Here is a 14,214-nt window from a genome sequence, read left to right on the forward strand (position 1 = left end):
GAACCAGCAACCACCTCACAATTATCTAAACAACCAGGTACCACACAGAAACACACAAAATCTGGCAAAGCTGCCTTGCACCAATCTCGCCTGCCCATAGAAAAGCAGCCACTTTGAGATACATAAACCATGCACTAACCTGTACACTTAAAAGCAACATATTGCACAAATAAAACATTTGCAAAAAGGAATAACATTTCTTGTAATAAACGTTCTATAAACAAAATAAATAAATAAAAATTCCCTAAAAATAATTTAAAAAAAGATATTCTACCCACAATAAATTAAAATAAAACTATTAAAATATTCTATAAATAAATTAAAATAAAACCATTAAAATATTCTATACACAATAAATAAAATTTGAGATTGTGGAGATGTAATTCTAAGGCTGGTCATTTTGGAAGGTCCTGATGAGGAGATCGTGATGACCATGAGGCAGGAGGCATATAAATTTAATAAATGTGTGTGAAGAAATAAATGCCCTGTGGTCTCGATGGCTTGCTTGCAGATATTTTATTGTCATTGGAGTGATATACCTAGCTGGGTCATGAAGTGTCCACAAGAAAACCACCAAGCTCAGGGAACACTAAGGACCCCACTGTCGTCTCCCTCCTCCCCCCCTCTTCCTCCTCTCAATATATCCCACTCTTTCTAGCACTGATGATGCTACCTAGTTTCGTAATGAAATGTCTGTAAGAAAACCACCAAGTTCAGAAAGCAGCAAGGATCCCACTTTCCCCCACCTCCTCTTTCTCCTTCTCTTTCTCCTGTTTGTCCTTTCTCCCCCCCCCACTCCCTTCTAGCACTGATGATGTTACCTAGTTTGGTAATGAAATGTCTGTAAGAAAACCACCAAGCTCAGAAAGCAGCAAGGATCCCACTATCCTCCACCTCCACCTCCACCTCCACTTTCTCCTTCTCTTTCTCCTTTTGTCCTTTCTCCTCCTTCCCCCCCTCCAATCCCTTCTAGCACTGATGATGTTACCTAGGTTAGAGTTACTGGGCAACATGTGTATGTGTGTGAGGTTGGAGTTACGTGCCCCCCTCCCTCCCAGGGGTCGAAGCGCCTCAAAGGGACAGGCAGTCTGCCACAGCTCCACTGAGAAGACATTTCTGAGAAGAGAAACTCCTCCGGTCGGGCTGCACCAGAGCTGGTGGAGCGCCGGCAACGGCCGACTCGTCGCCAGGGAGACAGTCAGTGAGGTGAATCACGTGGTTGCTCCAATCGCAAGGGCGCAGCCCAACCGGAGAAGTTCCTCTTCTCAGAAATGTCTTCTCAGTCACTTTCAGGAGCTCCACTGAGAAGACATTTCTGAGAAGAGAAACTTCTCCGGTCGGGCTGCGCCGTGCGATCGGAGCAACCTCACGGTTCACCTCACTGACTGTCTCCCTGGCAACGGGCCGGCCGTTGCCAGTGCTCCACCAGCTCCAGTGCAGCCCGACCGTAAAAATTTCTCTTCTCAGAAATGTCTTCTCAGTGGAGCTCCTGCCACAGCTCTACTGAGAAGACATTTCTGAGAAGAGAAACTTCTCCGGTCCGACTGCGCCCGTGCGATCAGAGCAACCACATGGCTCACTTCACTGGCTGTCTCCCTGGTGATGGGCCGGTGCTCCACCAGGTCGTGACTAGAGAAGTTTCTCTTCTCAGAAATGTCTTCTCAGTGGAGCTGTGGCAGTCTGCCTGTCCCTTTGAGGTGCTTCGACCCCCCAGAAAGGAGGGTGCGGGGGGGTGTAACTCCAGCCACACACACACACACACACACACACACACACATGTTGCCCAGTAACCCTAACCTTCACGCTCTTATCCGTGCTCTCCTTGGCTCCTCACGACTGCAATAGATGTCCAGAATCAGCTTTTGGGGCTAGGGTTTCCGGCCCCCGCCACTTCTGGACGTCTATTGCCGTCGGGAGGAGCCGAGGAGAGCGCGGAGAAGAGTATGAAGGTTCTTGGCACTCCGGGAAGCCGCAAAAGTGGCTGGGAGAGGCGCACGGCTTGGTTTAGCCTCCCTGGACATTGCAGCAGCAGCCCCAAGTACGCTGATCTCGCCATTTTTTGCATCGGGACATGCTGCAAGGGGGGGAGTGAAGACCTTTTCCAGCTGGTGCAAAGGGCTTCCCTGGACTTGCTTTAGTGAGCACGGGCCCACACCTCCACCACCAACAATCCGGAAAAGGTCTTTACTCCCTCTCTCTTGCAGCACGCCCCGATGCAAAAAATGGCAAGGCCTTGCAAGGTCCCTGAACTTGGGCCAGCTGTGCCATGTAAGCTCCCACTGCCGTCCCCATCCCCGCACTTTCTGGCAAGGCCACAAAAGGTCACCGGACTTGCTTATAGTGCAGGGCCATGGCAGCCCCCCCCCCCGCCCCATGCTTAGTTGCAGCTTACTTACCTCCTCAGAGTCAGCAGGCAGCAATAGAGCGCCAAACAGGAAAAAAGGTAAGTGGGTTTAGATAGGGTTCTTAGAGGCGGGCGGGGCGTTGGTGAGGTAGCCAATCAGTGAGCCGTGGGCAGGGCTAGGATAGTGCAGAAGGGTGGGGGGAGCGAGCAATGGAGCGGCTTCTGGACGGGCGGGGGCGAGTGAATGAGTGACAGGCTGGGGCAGGAACTTACTTCCGGGTCCATTGACCAACCGGTTCACCCGAACCAGTGCGGACCGGCAGAAAGCCATCACTGTGGTAGGCTAATCCTATTATGTCCTAAAGGTCATGTCCTGTCCTTATTAATTCCATCACCTGGAGCTGAAGGTGTTTTGTTTGTGAATAGGCTGACCTGGATTTCTTAATGGACGCAAAATATCCATCTCTAAAGACTTCAGTCATCTGCTGGAGGCTGTTAAGAAAGACTGTGGCTGCTTTCTGCCTTTAAGAACATATGGCTGACCAACCACATTTAATGTGTAGTCCACAGGTGGGTTCCTACCAGTTCGCACTGATTCAGTGGAACCAGTAGTGAAAATGGCGACTGGGTCTCCAAACCAGTAGGGACAGCATGCTCGCCAAGGCTCCGAACCAGTTCTCCAGTCGCCACAATATGTTTTTTTTTACTTTTTAAAATGTTCTGCACATGTGCAGATCTATTTATAGGCAATTACGCACGTGTGCAAAGCATGCATCAGATGCACATGCATCAGGTGTGCACACTCACTTTGCTCGTGCATCGAACCAGCAGTAATGCTGGCAGAAATCCATCCCTGGTATAGTACTCAATGGAACTGAATCTACATGGAGGGAAGTATGCAGTGGAGTACCCCAAGGCTCTGTTTTAGGCCCAGTACTTTTAAACATCTTCATCAAAGACTTGGATGAGGGGATAGATGGGGAACTCATCATATTTGCAGATGACACCAAGCTGGAAGGAATAGCCAACACTCCAGAAGATAGGCTTAAGGTACAGAAGGATCTTGACAGACTTGAACATTGGGCGCTATCTAACAAAATGAAATTCAATGGTGAAAAAAGTAAGATTCTACATTTAGGTAAGAAAAACAAAATGCACAGTTACAGTATATGTGGTACCTTTTTCAGTAGTAGTAACTGTGAGAAGGATCTTGGAGTCCTAGTGGACAACCATTTAAATATGAGCCAGAAGTGTGCAGTAGCTGTCAGCAGCGGCGCCTAGGAGCAGAGCCTTCTTTGTGGCGGGCCCAGCCCTGTGGAATGACCTTCCTCCGGATATTAGGATTACCTCTGACCTCCGCGCCTTCCGTGTAAAGCTCAAGACCCACCAGTGACGTGCAGTCAGGTGAGGCAAGTGAGGCACAGCCTCACCACTCTCATCATGAAAAAAAAAAGTAAAAGGAAAAAGCTGAGCTAGTTGCTGCCTCACCGTGGATGACTCTGCTTAACCTCACTGGTGCTCTTCCTCCCCAAGTGTAGTGACTTCCTCCCCAGGCCCCATTCATTTCTCTCTCACACACACACAGCTGGATAAAACTATATAAAAATCTAGCCCAGCTTCACTGATTACAAGTTTGAAAAGGCAATGTGGCTCCACCTGCAATAAAACTACACTTGGGGAGGGAGAGCACAAGCAAGCACTGAGGAGACCACAGGAGGAGGCAGGAAGCCAGGCAAAGAGCCATGCTGTAGTACACACACTTCCCCCCAGCCTCTTTCTTTTGGAAGGCTCGGCTCGGCTACCCTCCGGCTTCTCTGCCTCTCCTCTCACCCCAGCCTGCCAGCAGGAGGTGGTGGGTGGGCTTTATTGTGTTCCAGGCATTTCCCACCCAGACAGCAGGCTGCATTTGCAATGGTGGAGGTGTTTGGGAAAGGCAGCAGGGGAATGGGGGGGGGGGGGATGGCAGAGGAGCTGCTTTCAAGCCACTGGAAAAGATATCCAATCCAACTTTTGTGTGTGGCGGGGTTTGTTTGAGAGTGAGTGAGAGAGGGAAGGGGTAGGAGAGATAGTCCAATGCAACTTCTGTGTGTGTGTGTGTGTGTGTGTATGTGTGTGTGTATGTGTGTGTGTTTGACAGAGGGGGAGGAAGGGAGAGAGGGAGGAAGGAGGGGAAGGAGAAGAAAAAGAAAAAGAAAGAAGGAGCAAAGGAGAAAAACAAATGCTGTCGCTTTAAATTGGAACTGAGCATGCCTGGCTGTGGAATTCTGGGAGTTGAAGTCCACAAGTCTAAAAATATTTGAAACCCAGCACTGTGTCAGTGCCTCACCAGTCATAAACCTCACCGCACGTCACTGAGACCCACCTATTCCAAGTAGCTGGCCTGGCTCAACCATAGTTTGATCATATCGCTCCTGACGGGTTTTTTAATTTTGTGATTTTATTTAGGGGATTTTAAACTGTGATTTTAATTGTTTCCATTCATCTGTCTACCTCCTCCACGTATATGTCTATATTTTGTGTCTGTATTGTCCATATTTGTATTTCATATGTTTTTATTGTACGCCGCCCCGAGTCCTTCGGGAGAGGGTGCGGCTAACAAATAAAATTTTATTATTATTATTATTATTATTATTATTATTATTATTAAAAAAGCCCACAGTTTTAGGCTGTACAAACAGAGGGACAGAATCAAGATCACATGAAGTGTTAATACCATTTTATAATGTCTTGGTAAGGCCACACTTGGTATACTACATTCAGTTTTGATCGCCACGATATAAAAAGGATGTAGAGACTCTAGAAAGAGTACAGAGAAGAACAACAAAGATGATTAGGGGACTGGAGGCTAAAACATATGAAAAATGGTTGCAGGAACTGGGTATGTCTACTTTAATGAAAAGAAGGACTAGGAATGACATGATAGCAGTGTTCCAATATCTCAGGGGCTGGCACAAACAAGAGGGAGTCAAGCTATTCTTCAAAGCATCTGAGGGTAGGACAAGAAGCAATGGGTGGAAACTAACCAAGGAGAGAAGCAACTTTAGAACTAAGGAGAAATTTCCTGACAGTTAGAACAATTAATCAGTGGAACAACTTGCCTCCAGAAGTTGCGAATGTTCCAATACTGGAAGTTTTTAAGAAAACATTGGATAACCATTTGTCTGAAGTGGTGTAGGGTTTCCTGCCTAGGCAGGGGGTTGGACTAGAAGACCTCCAAGGTCACTTCCAACTCTGTTATTACATTATTATATTATATTTCTTCATTTCTCCTTTGGAGAAATATAATTTAATATTCTTTTAATATTCCTCAAAATATTTCATTCTTGGGTGGGGGGATTACTTCTCATACTACTATTGTAAATATCAGACTTAAATATTGAATGGAGATGGTTTTTTTTTAGAATCTTCCTCTACTTTTAAAGTGCTATTCACCCATCATTGTGTCAACAGAAAACAACCCCAATACATAACTCTCATTACTAATCCTCTTGCCTCTGTTCCAACTAATTGCCAGTTTCCTGATTAGATTACAAAGTGACAAGAATTGCAAATTACCGAATGAATGAATGAATGAATGAGAGTATTTTAAACACTATGACCCTTCTCTTGGTCAATCTTGGAATAAGTCCCGAAGAAACAATACTGGAATAGCTATGAAAAATTTAAGCCTTTCTCGCATATATTCTGGGAGTGAAATGAAGGCAATTTCATGGAGATAGAGCAGAAAGATGCAGCAAAAGATTACTGGTGCTGTGATAAAAGATTAAAGATGTGTTTCAGGAATCCTGTATGGTGCAGTTATTTCCAGATGCTTCTGAACACTACCAGACTTAATTTTCACCATTTCTCTCTCAGATTTCAGTCTTTTCATTATAACATTTTTCCTTAAATATAAACTCTTCCATCCCTAGTTTTGAAATAATATTTTCCAATAAAGAGGAGGGCTTCAGTATTTTATTTGAGGATGAGGAAGGAGCATATCTGAGTTCTTCCATTTCAGTACTGTTTTCAGATGTATCCTTGCTTCAACACACCATTTTTCCTCACTGCATGTTAACATGAGTTCCATTCTCCAATACAAGACATAGCAAACTGCAAAATCATAGCAAAGCCTTTATGGGGCTATTTCTGTTCTGACCTAGGCTTCCCCAGCATCATGAAGCCGAGTCAGAGTGTTGATAAACCCCTTTTATTTAATTTACAGTGAATTTCTCTCCAGCAAAGTCCCAGCCCACAGTCTTTCAAGATAGTTCACAATTGCCTACCTTTATCAGGCTTGGAGAATGGCCAGGGCCATATCTTTCAGATGCCACAATATTTGGCAAGAATGCAGGAATGAACTAATTGTCTCTTGCAAACAACCCTCCCCTTTCACTCCTCTTTTATTCCCTATGGTGGGGGCCATTCACCATCCCCCTGTGGCCTTACTCCCAAGTCGACCTTTGTTCCTTAGCTGTTCCCTTCGTCTGGAAACTTTGTGCATGCGTGTACTGGGAACAGGCTCCAGCTGTTCATCTGCCTCACTGATGTCTGACTCCGAAGGTAGCTGATAACTGTCAGATGGCCCTGGCCCCATCTCTGCCTCTGACACACAGCACTCACCAGAGCCTTCCCCAGACTCAGAACTAGCCCATGTTCCTCCCTAACCTCCACACTGTCCGAATCTGCTGCCAGGTCCCCTGGCCACTGGCGGCCCACAACAATTTCTGCTCTTGGTTCTTTCCATTGTTTTCTTATTTTGCATTGTATTTAACTTGAGAAATGTCCAAATGTTTTTTTTGGGGGGGGGGGTGCTCCACCCCTTGTCACAAGGCTCATCTGGGAAATAAGTTTTAAAGCCGTGGGGAGGGGTGCTTGTCAGGAACAAGCATTGCCTTTTTCCAGCCATGTTTTCAGTTGTTAACATCTTGCTACCTTGTCTTACTGTGGTTAGCCTTGCTTTGCCTGGGTTCAACTTGCTTTGCCTGCCTGGCTTGGCCTGGCTGAGGGCAAGTACTCAGCGACTGCTTCAGGTTGTGCTGCAGCCCCAGTGATCCCTCTGTGCGATGAGGACTCCTTGGAACCAAATTTCCTGAACTGCATTTGCTCTCAGAATTGGCTGCTTCTCTGGGCTCACAGCAGTCAGGAACTAATGGAGGTGTGTGTGTGTGTGTGTGTGTGTGTGTGTGTGTGTGTTTGGAGCTTTGCTCTTGGGCTTACAGTGAAATGGGGGAACTTTGGGCAGGGGGGGGAGTTGGAGCAAAAAAAGGGAGTTAAGCCTTCACTCCAGCTGTGCTGCTTTCATGTCCAGCCCCGGGTCACATAGCTTTCTATTATTCCAAATCATTCTTACTTCCATTTCACACAAATATTAATGCACATTTTTTATTCTTTAAGTTCCTCACATCTGCTTTTTGAGATGAGTTTCTCAGTCTTTCCCTTCATCATTTCAACATACATCTTTTCTCCTGGTCATTTGCTGTGGTTTTCAGTCCACATTCATTCAACACCATTCATTCTCGACTCTTACCATTTCTTTTTTTATCATTCACAATTCTTATATATTCTGTTCCACTGCATTCAAATTTCTTTTCTTCTGGTAGATTCAGCTTTCAGATCCAAAGTGGAGTAAAGCATACTGTTATACGTAACCATTTTTCACTTTTAACAATTCCATTCCTTTTAACCATTCTATTCCATTCCTACCCAAAACATTTCTACCAGCATTTGCATGACATACATTTTCTTCACACACCTTTCTGTTTTCAGTAAACATTCTACAAATGTCACTTTAGATAGTGAAATGGGCAGCACATTAGTTTAATAGACATAAAGGTACACAAGTTACAAAGATTCAGCTATGTGCTCTCATTTCTTTTGGTAATTTATATATATAAAACTTGAATTGTTTGTTCCATTTTCCCTGTCCAATACAACTATCTTGGTCTTCGATACATTAATTCTGAGGTGAATAAACCTTGTGGCGTTATACGATCTATCTAATATTCCCAGAAAATAATTCGGTTGCTTAGCTAACCATACATTTGTTGTTGTTAGTTGCGAAGTCATGTCTGACCCGTCATAACCCCATGGACAATGTTCCTCCAGGCCTTCCTGTCCTCTACCATCCTCTGGAGTCCATTTAACCTCACGCCTACTACTTCGGTGACTCCATCCAGCCACCTCATTCTCTGTCATCCCCTTCAATCTTTCCCAGCATTAGGCTCTTCTCCAGTGAGAAAAAACCCCCCACACATTATTTAAATACAAAATTTACCCACGGCCAACCAACATACTTGTATCATCATCACAAGCATTTCTTGCACATTTATACATTACTTTCTTACTTTGATTCAGTTTTCATATTTGGGTAGCTTCAGTACCTGAAGCAACAGTACCAATAGATGCCAGAAGTCTGTTGGCATTCTCGTTCAAAAATACCACACAGCGGGACTTCCGGTGGCACTGTAGGCATTGAAGGACGTTCCTTTGGGAGCGCCAGCCCCATGATCGAGTTAAGCTGCTAGAACAGCGTAAATCAGCTGTCTAGCAGCTTGAAAACTCTCCCCTCGGGAAAAGAGGGGGAGGTGAGTAGCCGGGCAAGGGTAGAGCTCCCCTAGAGTCTAGGCCTAGACCACTAGGAGCAATTCTGGGGCTCGAAGGGTGAGAGCCCCCCAGTAGCCTGACAGAACTCCTCATCCAGGACGCTTCTGCTCTAGCAGAAACAAAACGTCACGACCATCCCTGCAATCAACGTTTCAATCTACATTTGAATAAGATGCAGGCAGAGCAAAGACATGAGTGATTTCAATTGCAAGTACAAACTTTAACTCTGATGTAGTAATACTTCCTTCTGTGAAGATTAAGGGGAACTAAAGGGAAGATGGCCCCTGAATATCAAAGGGCGTGGTGAAAGTGAAACCTAAAAGGAAGGATAGTATTTGTTAAGTACCTGTTAACGTTGTTAAAAGATCCAAGAGCTCAAGATTAAAGAAAACAGCATTACTAACAAGCTGTAAGATTTAACAAATCTGGGGATTAGGTGGAGTTTTTGGATTTAATAATTTGGCTGTTGAAAAGTGTGGTTTGAATATTTACATTTTTCAATAAAAACATTAAGCCAAAATCTAATTTGCAAATCCTTTGCCAAGCATAAAGTCACACTGTTATTTTCATATTTTCCTCATTGTCACTACTTGTGTCCCTTTACTTAGAATACTTTAAAACCATTCCTCAGGACTATTTAACAAATTATTCTCTGAATATTTTTTGCATTAATTGTGCTATAGAATAACAGATTTGGAAGGGACCCTGGAAGTCTTCTAGTCCAATCCCCTGCTTAAGCAGGAAAGCAGATGGCTAACCTTTTTGTTGTTCCATGCCAGAAAGTGTGTGCGTGCCCACGTGACAGCGCATCCACACCCATAATGCTATGGGTGCATGAACCCCCTGTGCATGTAGATGTGACCCCCCCACATGCACCCTACCCCGTGCGCATGTGCCCGCCCTGTGTGCATACACTTCTCCCCATGTGTGTGTGCCCTTCTCTCCCTCACCCATTTTTACTTCCAGGGTGGTACAGAAGGTTTTCCAGGCCAAAAACAGGGTGCTGGACTACTGCACAAGGCCCCAAAAAGCAATGCAAACACCCCCAGGCATGTGCCCCACCTCCGTGCATGTACATGCATGCCAGAGACCAGCTGGCTGGCAGGAGGTGCAGGCGCAGGCGCAATGGAGCTGGGTTTGGGGAAAAGCTGGCATATCCACAAAGAGGGCTCTGTGCACCACCTGTGGCACATGTGCCATAGGTTCACCATCATGGCCCTATATCATTTCAGACATATGGTTATCCAATCTCTTCTGAAAAACTTGCAGTGTTGGAGCATTGCTCAGAAAGTTAACTACCTTCACTCTTTAGGCCTGTCAATGTTGAAGGTCTACAATGAACATTCTGAAAAACAAATGGTGTTGATCTTTTTAGATGCACAGAAAGCATTTGACAATGTAAATTGGCAATTTATGTCACTACAATTAAAATATATAAATTTTGGTGGAAAATGTACCAATATGATTAAGGCAATATTTTTAAATTTTTCTGGAACTTTGAGTAGCTTGGCTTCTTCTATATATTGTGTTATTTTTTCCCTGGATTTGTTTTCTGTGTCATATAGCTTTTCATAATATTCTTTAACTATTTTTTATTGTCTCATTTTGAAATTGTATGTATCCTGTTCATCTTGCAGTTCATTTATCATCTTAATCTCTCTTTTTTCAGTTTATATGCCAATCATCTTCCCAGTTTATTTACATTTTCAAAAAAAAATGTTTTGCCCTTTTGGTTTGCTGGGGTATTTCTTCTGAGACTATTAAATTCAATTTGTGTTTAATTATCTCAATTTTTCTTTTAAGCATTTTCTTTTTGGTCTCTCTGGAGTTCTGACTCCAATTTCTTAAGCTCTTCTTTTAGCATCATATCCTGTTGTTGTTGTTTTGGCTTTAATCTTTTTAGCCATATAGGTTATAGCTAATCCTCTGAAGCATGTTTTGGCTGTATCCCATTCATTCTGGAGTGAGGTCTCTTCTCTTTTATTTTTTTTAAAGAAAAATTATTTTAATTTCCTTTGCTACGAGTTCTGCAAATTCTTTCTCTTTTAATATGGATTGGTTCAATGTCCACCTAAAATTCTTCTTTACTCTTCTCCAGGTCAATTTTACTGGGTTATGGTCAGCCCAAATGCTAGATTCTATCTCCACTGCAAGTATATGGATTCTTAATCAGTGGTGAAATTCAAAATTTTTATTACCGGTTCTGTGGGAATGGCATGGTGGGCATGGCAGGAGAAAGATACTGCAAAATCTCCATTCCCACTCCACTCTGGGGCCAGCCAGAGGTGGTATTTGCCGGTTCTCCGAACTACTCAAAATTTCCGCTACCGGTTCTCCAGAACCTGTCAGAACCTGCTGAATTTCACCCCTGTTCTTAATTCAAGGGACATACATATCATATCAATTCTAGACCATGATTTGTGTCTGTTTGAATAGAACATGTGAGTCTTTTTCGAGTTTATTTCTCTCCAGACATAATATATACAGATTTCTTCTTTCATTTTAAAAAATATCTTAGGTAATCTCTTTCTTCTTTTCCTCCCTATTTTAGTACTTTTGTAATCTAGTTTTTCATCCACAATTGCGCTAAAGTCTCCTATGAGACAAATATTTTGGTATTCCATTTCCAATATATTCTTGTGTAATGCTTGGTAAAAAGTTTCTTGCTTGTTTGCTATTATTAATGTCTTTTTTTTTTGGTTAATCATTGTTTTCACCATCTGAATAAACCTGTTTGGACTTGAAGTCGTAGTGGACAACCATTTAAATATGAGCCAGAAGTGTGCAGGAGCTGCCAAAAAAAGCCAACACAGTTCTGGGCTACATGGGCAGAGGGATGGAATCAGGATCGCATGAAGTGGTAATACCACTTTGTGATGCCTTGATGGGGCCCCACTTGGAATACTGCATTCAGTTTTGGTCACCACTATGTAGAAGAGATGTGGAGATTCTAGAAGGAGTGCAGAGAAGAGAGACAAGGATGATTAGGGGACTGGAGACTAAAACATGTGAAGAACGGTTGCAGGAACTGGGTATGTATAGTTTGATGAGGGGAAGGACTAGGGGAGAGATGATGGCAGTGTTCCAATATCTCAGGAGTTGCCACAAAGAAGAGGGAGTCAAACTATTCTCCAAGGCACCTGAGGGTAGAACAAGAAGCAATGGGTGGAAACTAATCAAGGAGAGAAGCAACTTAGAACTGAGGAGAAATTTCTTGACAGTTAAACAATTAATCAGTGGAACAGCTTGCCTCCAGAAGTTGTGAATGTCCCAACACTGGAAGTCTTTAAAAAGATGTTGGATAACCATTTGTCTGAAACAGTATAGGGTTTCCTGCCTAGGCAGGGGGTTTGACTAGAAGACATCCAAGGTCCCTTCCAACTCTGCTATTGTATTGTGTTGTTTAGAGTCCATTGATTCTTTAATAGATAAGGCTATTCCTCTGTTGTTGTTGTTTTGTGCTGATGTAAAATATAGTTTCCCAATTTTGGGGCATTCTAGGAATTTATAGTGTTGTTTCTTTATGTATGTTTGTTGCAGAAAAATATTTCTATTTCTAATTTTCGTAACTGTGTAAAGATTTTTCTTCTTTTAGAAGGTGAATTTAGTCCATTTATATTCATTGAGAGGATCTCATTTTCTTTTTCCATCTTGCTTAGTTATATTTAGGGTTTGGTTTCCTAGTTCTTTTTTGTCTTTGTTCTTTTGTTGGACCTTCTTCTTCTTGGTCTGTATTTTCTTTCTCTTTATTTTCTTCTTCACTTTGTGTCACTGTCTCTTCTGTCACTATTTCACCATGTTTTTTAAATTCCTTCCATCAGGGTTCCAAGAGATGCCCTAATTAAATCATGAGCCTCAAGTTAAGCTTCAAAAGAAATCCAGTTATTTATTAGGAGCTTCATGTTGGCATGATCCAAGTCAAACCAACTCTAATCTCACTTAATTTGCGTCTTTGACCCTGTTTTCCCCTCCCTTCAAGGTGTGTTATCAGTCACATTCCCCAAAGAAGCAATTTCACAGGTAGTAGAAGTCACTCCCTCTGGCCACTGTGGGGGTCCCTGGTGATGACCCTGATGTTACTGCTGAATGTGCTTTATTTTGACTAAAATGCAAGTTCCTTGATGCAGCTGCAAGGCTTGGTTTTCCCATCCCCCTGCCTATGCCAACTCGAGAGCAGGTCAGGAATGCTTTGTGAGTTGACACTTCATCTGCTTGTGCACCTTGTGTTGTTCCTTCAAAAATGTTTGTGTGTCTCTCATAAAAATATGCTGCCTTAAAGGTAGAGTCCATGCTACTGTGTCCCCCTGAAAATGAGACCTGGTCTTATTTCCTTTTGACTTCTGAGATAAGCGCTAGGCCTTATTTTGGGGGAGGTTTTATTTAACCACTACCCCGTGCATGTACTGGTATGAGGCATGGGCAGGGTGAGTGGACCCTTGTGCCAGCTTTCTGAAGGGTTGCAACAGCTGCTTTGCAGGTGCCGCTCAGGCCTCCACCTCCAGTAAGCATGGTGGCTTTTGTAGCCAATTGCAGCTGCAAAAGCAACAGGAGGCCAAGTGATGCACCCCATGTGCCTCAGGCCCTCCTAATCTAACGGTGACGGTCACAGCAGGCAATTCCATCCATGGAACAGCTGCTCGTGGGTGCTGTTCTGACCACCACCTCCAGCAATCACAGCCACTTGAGCAGCAGGAGGCCAAGTGACATGCCCCCACATGCTGGCTTCCAGAAGGGTACTGTAGCAGCAACTATCCACATTTTTTTTATCATTATTTCATACCAACCCATTTGGGCCAGTACAGTGGTAAGAGTTAACATTTCATAAATCTTACCATGCCTGCAGAGGTCTCCTTGTGCAATGCTCTGCCGCAGCTTTGGAGCAAACCTCTGCCTTCCCTGCAGAAGATTGCAAGACTGGAGGGAGCATTTTTGGATGTGCGCCTGTGCACGGCTCCTCTTTGAAAGGACAATTGGCAGGAAAATCACCCACTCACCCACAGATTGAAAGAGACCTCCATAGGTAACATTTCTGAAATGTTAACTTTTAACACTGTAGTCACAGGAAAATCCCTCCCATCGTGGTTTGATTTTGCTTGAGATGTGGGAGAGGGAAAAAGATCAGAAGTGGGCAGGGTGGGGAAAATTCTTTCAGAAAGTGTTCTGTGGGTGGGGGTGATTTTCCTGCTGATTGTTCTTTCAGAAAGTGATCTGTAGAGGGGTCAGAGACAACAAAGTCTGACCTCAATAGCCTATCATGGCTTTTGTCAAATGAGGTTTTCACATAT

The sequence above is a fragment of the Natrix helvetica genome, assembly GCF_964273705.1.
Source record: "Natrix helvetica genome assembly, chromosome: 4".
Classification (NCBI taxonomy): domain Eukaryota; kingdom Metazoa; phylum Chordata; class Lepidosauria; order Squamata; family Natricidae; genus Natrix; species Natrix helvetica.